This window comes from Oryzias latipes, chromosome 23 (assembly GCF_053564925.1).
Source record: "Oryzias latipes strain Hd-rR chromosome 23, Olatipes_Hd-rR_3.1".
Taxonomy (NCBI): domain Eukaryota; kingdom Metazoa; phylum Chordata; class Actinopteri; order Beloniformes; family Adrianichthyidae; genus Oryzias; species Oryzias latipes.
Window position 1 is genome coordinate 25,754,490 of NC_136259.1, and position 6,703 is coordinate 25,761,192.

The 6,703-nt window shown below is 37.6% G+C and overlaps 1 long non-coding RNA gene across 1 annotated transcript; it reads left to right on the forward strand.

Moving 5' to 3' along the window:
* The first annotated feature begins 1,230 nt into the window (after window positions 1–1,230).
* On the forward strand, window positions 1,231–3,317 carry LOC144989416 (uncharacterized). The gene is made up of 3 exons (XR_013653567.1): window positions 1,231–1,319; window positions 1,437–1,508; window positions 3,179–3,317. It is a non-coding gene; the product is annotated as an uncharacterized LOC144989416 (long non-coding RNA).
* The last annotated feature ends 3,386 nt before the right edge of the window (window positions 3,318–6,703 follow it).

Consider the following 6,703-nt stretch of genomic DNA (forward strand, 5'->3'; position numbering starts at 1 on the left):
TGCTAAATGCAGAAACATCTGAAATATGGAGAAAAAAGGTCAAAGCTGGTGCCGAATTTAGAAAGAAAAGAGAAGAAGAGGAGAAAAGAGACAAAGAAAAGGGTATTATCGCATAGCTAGATGCACGTTTTCTAAATTTGAATGCTACCTGCCCTACAACAACAACAACGTTGCAGAGGAAAAATCTCTTGTTTGGTCTATCATGACCAAAACTGAAGTAGGCCCAATATTGCAAATAACGTCATTTTTAAGATATTTATTCTTAAATGTTTGCTCTGCCTTAACTTGTAACATTAGTTATGATTCATGTGTCTGTCTGCTCTGCTGTAACACAAAGTTTTTGTTGTGTTTTATTGTTGTATATTAGTTCATAATGTTAAATAAGCTGTGATGGTAGCATGCTGCTGCTGCTGCTGCTGCTGCTGCTGCTGCTGCTGCTGCTGCTGCTGCTGCAGCTGCTGCTGCTGCAGCTGCTGCTGCTGCTGCTGCTGCTGCTGCTGCTGCTGCTGCTGCTGCTGCTGTTGTAAGCTTTTCAAAACTCCAGTTGATCAAGTCATACCTGAGATCACCAATGTCTCAGGAGCAACTCACTAACCTGCTGTTGTTAGTATCAATCATTCAGGGGGGGAGCAGATTTCATATGATGACGTTATTGACAAGCTTGCATCAGGAAAGTCACAAAGGTTAGGTTTAGTTAGTGTTTTCTGTTCTTAGTGCTGCAGTTACATTTATTCTAGTGTATTATTAGTGTGATTTGTAGTTTATAATATTTATTTCAGATTATTTGTGTTTGATTAAATATTTCCTAACTGTATTTTCAGTTACAATAAATGGACAAAGTGACTCTATTGGGGGGGGGGGGGGGGGGGGGGGGGGCAGAGGAGGGTCTCGCCCGGGGAGTAATTCAGGGTAGAACCGCCACTGCCTAGCACCATCTAATGTTTGGAAAAATCCTATTTTCAAACAGGATTACCGCATACAAGAAATTAGAGGGAAAATGAGTCGAAAAATCTGTCAATATGAAAAAGGAACTAGAATAGTTTAAAATATTGATTAAACAAAAAAAGAGATTAGTAACATATTATTTCTATCTTTGTAGTTGTCGGTAAAATCAATTATTTTTTGTGTAGGTTGATTTTATTAGTAAAACTATTTAGTGAGGCATAAAAAAATAAACTCCAAAACGTGATTTATCGTCCATCAAACCTGGCAACCCTGTAGTTATGGCGACCCTGAGGCTCTGACGTCATGAGCCACTCCAGGCGGGTTCACCTCATTTAAACGAAACGACTTTGGGGAGAGCTTTCGGATAACTACGAGTAAAAAATCTAATATTTCACATTAACAGTTACATTTATATTAATGTATGTATTTTCCATTCACTCATTACGATTTTTAAAACAATTTCTCTAACGACTGTTGTATGCTAACGGTAGTTAGCCCTTGTTAACTAGCAAAGCTTCGTTCGCCGGTGGACGGGGAAATGGCGGGTTTTTTCCTCAAATTCGGTGAGTAACACAACTAAAGCCCTATTTCCGTCTTTTTTGTTTTCTGTGGCTCGTCATAATAACTCGCTGTTGTTAGTTTGAATCCGTTTTTGTCTTGTTTACTATTTGTGTTCACTCAGTCACATAGATTTATGTTAGCAAATGCTAAAGACTGTTAGGGGGTGTAGCCGCCATTTTTTGGTTTGCTTGTTTAAGGACTTCTTTTCCAGAAGTTTCTACTAGAATTGTTTTTCTTTTACTTAGTTGACGCCTGTTTGTTTCTGTGAGCAGACTGACTTCCGGTGTCTAACTGACATGAAACGGTTTATTTTGAGTTTTTGAGATTTTAATTTCAGACATGATGCAATTGATTCTTGAATTAATCCACAAACTGTAGGATTATGCTCTTTACTTTTACATATATTTTTCTTTTTGTGTATTCTTTATGATGGAGAGCTTTGAAACCACTTTCACATTAAAAATTAATGACAGTATTAGTTGTTTAAATGGAAAGCTACATGGGGCATATAACTTGAGACTAGCTAGTGGTGTTCACACTGAACAAGCAGGGAAGGGCTTCCTTTTCTATAGCTTTCTACTGTTTACTTCCGACAGATGTGAAAGTCTTGGTGTGAAATGTCAAATTGGTGCAAATCTGGTAAATCTTTCTCCAGACTTTTTCTTCACAGCTCTATTCTGATATGAGAGCCCTTTTACACGGAAGTCCTAAGCACACATAGACTGTTCACCTGTTCATATGAACTTTTAATTGAAAGTAGTTGCTCAACCGCCTGTTGGGGGTGTCAGCGTAGCGTTAGAAGACTGTTAAGTTGGAAAAAAAACGTTTCCTGAATAACATGCCTTTGTAATTATACTTAAATTCTGTGAAATGTAAATTTAGACGGCTAAATGTGCTTTAGGTGATTGCATTGAAGCATTCTGGTTTCTGCTGAAAATGTTCACATCCGTTGGTTGGGGCTGCAGACCTTGATTCGGTTTTGGGGCTTTAACAGATCCTCTGCAGCTTTGAGGGTTTCTGTCAATTCTAGTCATTATTTGATTCATTGCTTGTCTTTTCACTTTGCGCTGAGGCTTTTTGTCATGATTCTGATGGTGCATCTGGTCTTCAGCACTGCTATTCTGATGTGCTTTGTTATTATGTTAAATCTTCCGCTTCCGGTTTCAGAATTTCAGAAATTCCCATTTTGGTATTAAAACATTTAGCTTCTTCTGGATGTTCTGCTTGTACTTCTGGTTTTGCTCTTTTCTGTGCATTTTGTTTTGGAGTCTAAGAAAGTAAATGGAAAAACTCCAAATCCATCACACGCTGTCCTCCTTGAGAGACGAGAACTTTCACCTGCAAAGATCTTTCAGACTTTTAAAAATCCAGGAGATATTGGGCATAATTTATTTTACTTGTTGCAGTAGGTTAAAATAATTGACTTATTCTATTATTACTCACTTTCATTTATTGTCTTTGTAAAACATTTTTGTTATTTTTAGACCTAAAATGTTTTTTATACTACTTTTGAATAACCTAAATAAAATATTAAATAATCAAAAAGCACTTATATGAGCATTTTAGCAGCTTCTGGAGCTATTTACATCATTACATTTCTTCACTTTTATTGGCTGCCTTTAATCTTCCTGAGTAACTTCATGGTTTGTGCAAATATTTGTGATTTTTCTAGAAACCAGCTTCATCGGTCAGCATCCTGAGCGGCTCTCTGCAGCTCATAAATACCAGCAGCAGCTCCATCAGCAGAATGAGAGCCTCACCTCAGCGTCTCCCTGCAGACCTGAAACACAGCAGTCGATCAGGGATGAGCAAACACAGCATTCATCATTCATTCATTCTGTGCTTTTGTTCCCTCCAACTACAGTTGGACTTAAAATCCTTTGTTTGATGTTTAGTCATTTAAATGAAAACTTATATATGTGATTGATTTGGGTGATTGAAGTTAGAATCCAGTTGTTAGCATTCGCTTTGATGTCAAAGGGAAAATCTTCGTCACAAAGTCTAAGTTTAAACTGGCTGCAAACATTTTACAGGGAATGAAGATTCAATCCAGTTTCACTTTTGTAGAAACTTGTTGAAGGGGCATTTATGAATTTTTCCCACAGCAAGAGAGACTCAAGCAGGCATATATTAAGCATTTTGAGCACAGAAAATGTTCATCTGTGTTAGAAATACACAAAGAATCAGGATTTATGTAAAAACAAAATATCAAAACTCTCCCTAATGATCTGAGACTGGGTTAAGTTCTCAATGTTATAATGGTTTTCAATGAAAAAACTGTAATGTTGCTTTTATTGAATTATTTAAAAACCAACAACTTTGTTTCATTGAGTCTTTGTAATCTGTAAAAAAAATGTATTAATGTTTTCAGATTTTAACATTGAGAACTCAACCCAGGCTTGTATCATCTTTCAGAGCAAAAGGATTTTTCCTATTTTGTTTTTCCTTGATTTATTGTGTATTTATTTTTTTATATGGGAACATTTTCTGTGCTAAAGTTTCTTCGCTGCCTGCCTAATTCACCCATAATCTCCCCTTTACAAGTTTCCTCAGATCAGAAACGTCTTCAGCAGGTTGGCAACTTTTTTTGATTGAATCTCTATTCTCTGTCAAATGTTTACGGCTTGTTCAAACTTAGACTTTGTGATGAAGATGAAGACGTCAACGTGGATGCTAACCACCGGATGCTAACTTTAGCTGCTACCGACTTTAAAGGTGCGGTAGATGAGTAAAGCAAAATAATATGACACGAGCGTTGTGAAAACTGGTATTTTTAAAATATAATATAACCATAGTGTCTGCAACTTTATTATCTGCGTGTGTGAAACATTGGAGAATCAGTCGACGCGAATCAGGTAGAGTGGCTCTGTGAAAACAACTGCCACAATAAATCCCATATTTGGAGGAAATCACTGATTTTGTCTGTAAAAAGCAGCTTTGTTTCTTTGAAGTCGAAGACCTTTATTCGGTTCCTCACTGGCTCTTTTCTCCCCAAAGAAACCTTCCAAATATGTCTTTTGTTTGTTTGTTTTTCATTAGCATTGGGCTACAAATTTAGCAATCTGAGCAGCTGCTTAAAGTCACGTGATGCGCCAAGAGAGACAGATGTGGTGAACAGTATCTGGTAGATTTCCAAAATAAAACTTCCTTCAGTATCAGAAAACAAACAAAACAGAAATAATTAAATGTATGTATTATTATTATTAATATTTTATTATTATTATTTTTCTGTCTGCGGCCCGGTTCCAAGTGGCCTATGGACCGGTACCGGTCTGTGGCCCAGGAGTTGGGGACCACTGCAGTGGAGCACACGTGCTACCGAGACATTCATGCAAAACCACTCGCTTGCACAACAGTACACGAGGACAAAAATGCATGTGCATGAGAACATTGTGCACACAAGATGTTTTATTTTAATGCTACAGAGAAATTCTAGAATTGACCTTAGACATTCTGCTATCATTAATGTAGAAAATCCTTGCTGCTTTGAATGTCTCTGGAGGGGTTGGGACTTGGATCTACTGACAGAAGCTTCAGCTGGAACTGGGTCACCCAGTTCTGCTCCGGCCTCCATCTGTCTCAGATCAATGTAGAAATCGGAGGTTTGGACGTTGTTCAGCTGCTTCTCTGTAGTTTGTCCGTCTTTGTGGAGGGAGGGGTTCAGCAGAACATCAGACCCTTTTTAGGAGCTTTAAAGTGAAAACTTTAGGTGCGATGGAGCTCTTTCTTCCTGCATGGATGCAGAACTGACAGCTTTACCTCAAACAGCAGGAACTCCTTTCTTCCATTGATCTTCGTTCTCTTCATCCTCCTTTCCTGTTCTTCCATCTGCTACGTTTTTGATAAAATGCCTGAAGACTTCATTATAGACGAGCGAAAAGTGTCCCAATAAGCAGCAGACCTGAGTTATTGTAAGACAAACAGACTGAGATCTTCTAAGATCCTCTTCTGGTTATTTAGTCTAAACTCCTTCAGGAGGTTCCCGCTTGGATCCTAAAGCGTCAACGAGGAAACTTCAAGTCATTTGTGCTCTTCAAAAAACTGTAACTTAACCAATGGTGACAACATCGTAGCAGAACATCAGACATGGCCCACTTGGTCTGCGGTATTTCTCACATATTTCTTTTTAGGTCTGGCCTGGGTTCTTTTGGGCTAAGTAGAGTTTGAGTATTTTTGATATTTAAACCAAACCTACTGTAGTTTTTCAAGGTTTTACACCTTCTGCTATTCTTTGTGTGTATATATTAGTTGAAGACTTTTTTTTTGTTAAATTTTCCAAAACAATATAAACCTGAGAATAATTAACTTTAGCATTTTTGGAAACTGTGTATGTTTGTCTGTTTACTATCATTCAGTTCTTCTTCCATATATTATGACGATTTGTCCAATTATTATTTTTTTCATCTGAAATGTTGTTTTTAATCTATTTAAGCTGTTTTTCTCTAGTTTCCCTTACTGTTCTACATCACACAGTATCTTTTGCTGTCTACATTATCACGAGCATCTCAGTTTCTTCTTTTTAAAATTTTTGTTCATCTAATCTTTTTATCGGTTTCAGTAAAACATGAACTGTAGAGCACAATAAAGGCTCCTGCAGCTTTTTTCTTCTGTTGCTTATTCGCTATTGAAATGGTTTCTATTGGTTAGAAAACCTTTTCTGCCTTTAGGCCAAAATTCTGGTGAAGCCTGTTGTTGTTTAGTCCAAACGTTTGCTCATGAATCTAGACTCTGAACCTTTATGTGGGTCCATTCAGAGGTGGACCTGCTGCAGAGTCGGGCTCCTCGCCTAATGAAAATGTCTTCTTCTTTGAACTCTCCTTGTCTGTTGCATCTTTGAGGACCTCCAGAATGAGGCCTCCTCGTGTTCATGGCTCATTTTGGTTGATCCTCGCCTCCTTTTTTCCAAATGTGGAGAACAGCTTTTTTTTGCCTTAGAATTCTTCATCAACCTTAAGTTCAATTTTCTCTTCGGAATTAATTTGATGTAGGATTGGATTTTCTTTGGACTGAAGGTGGCGCTGGCCAGTGTTGTCAATGGAAGTAATTTAAACAAAGAACGATGGAAGCTTCCTTCATTATAGTCTGACATAGACTGACATTATGGTGATGGATCCATGTCTTAAAAAATAAATCAGATTAAGGTATCTTAAAACTTTGTTAACTCTGCAAACAGTCTTTGTCAACTTGCAATCAAGCT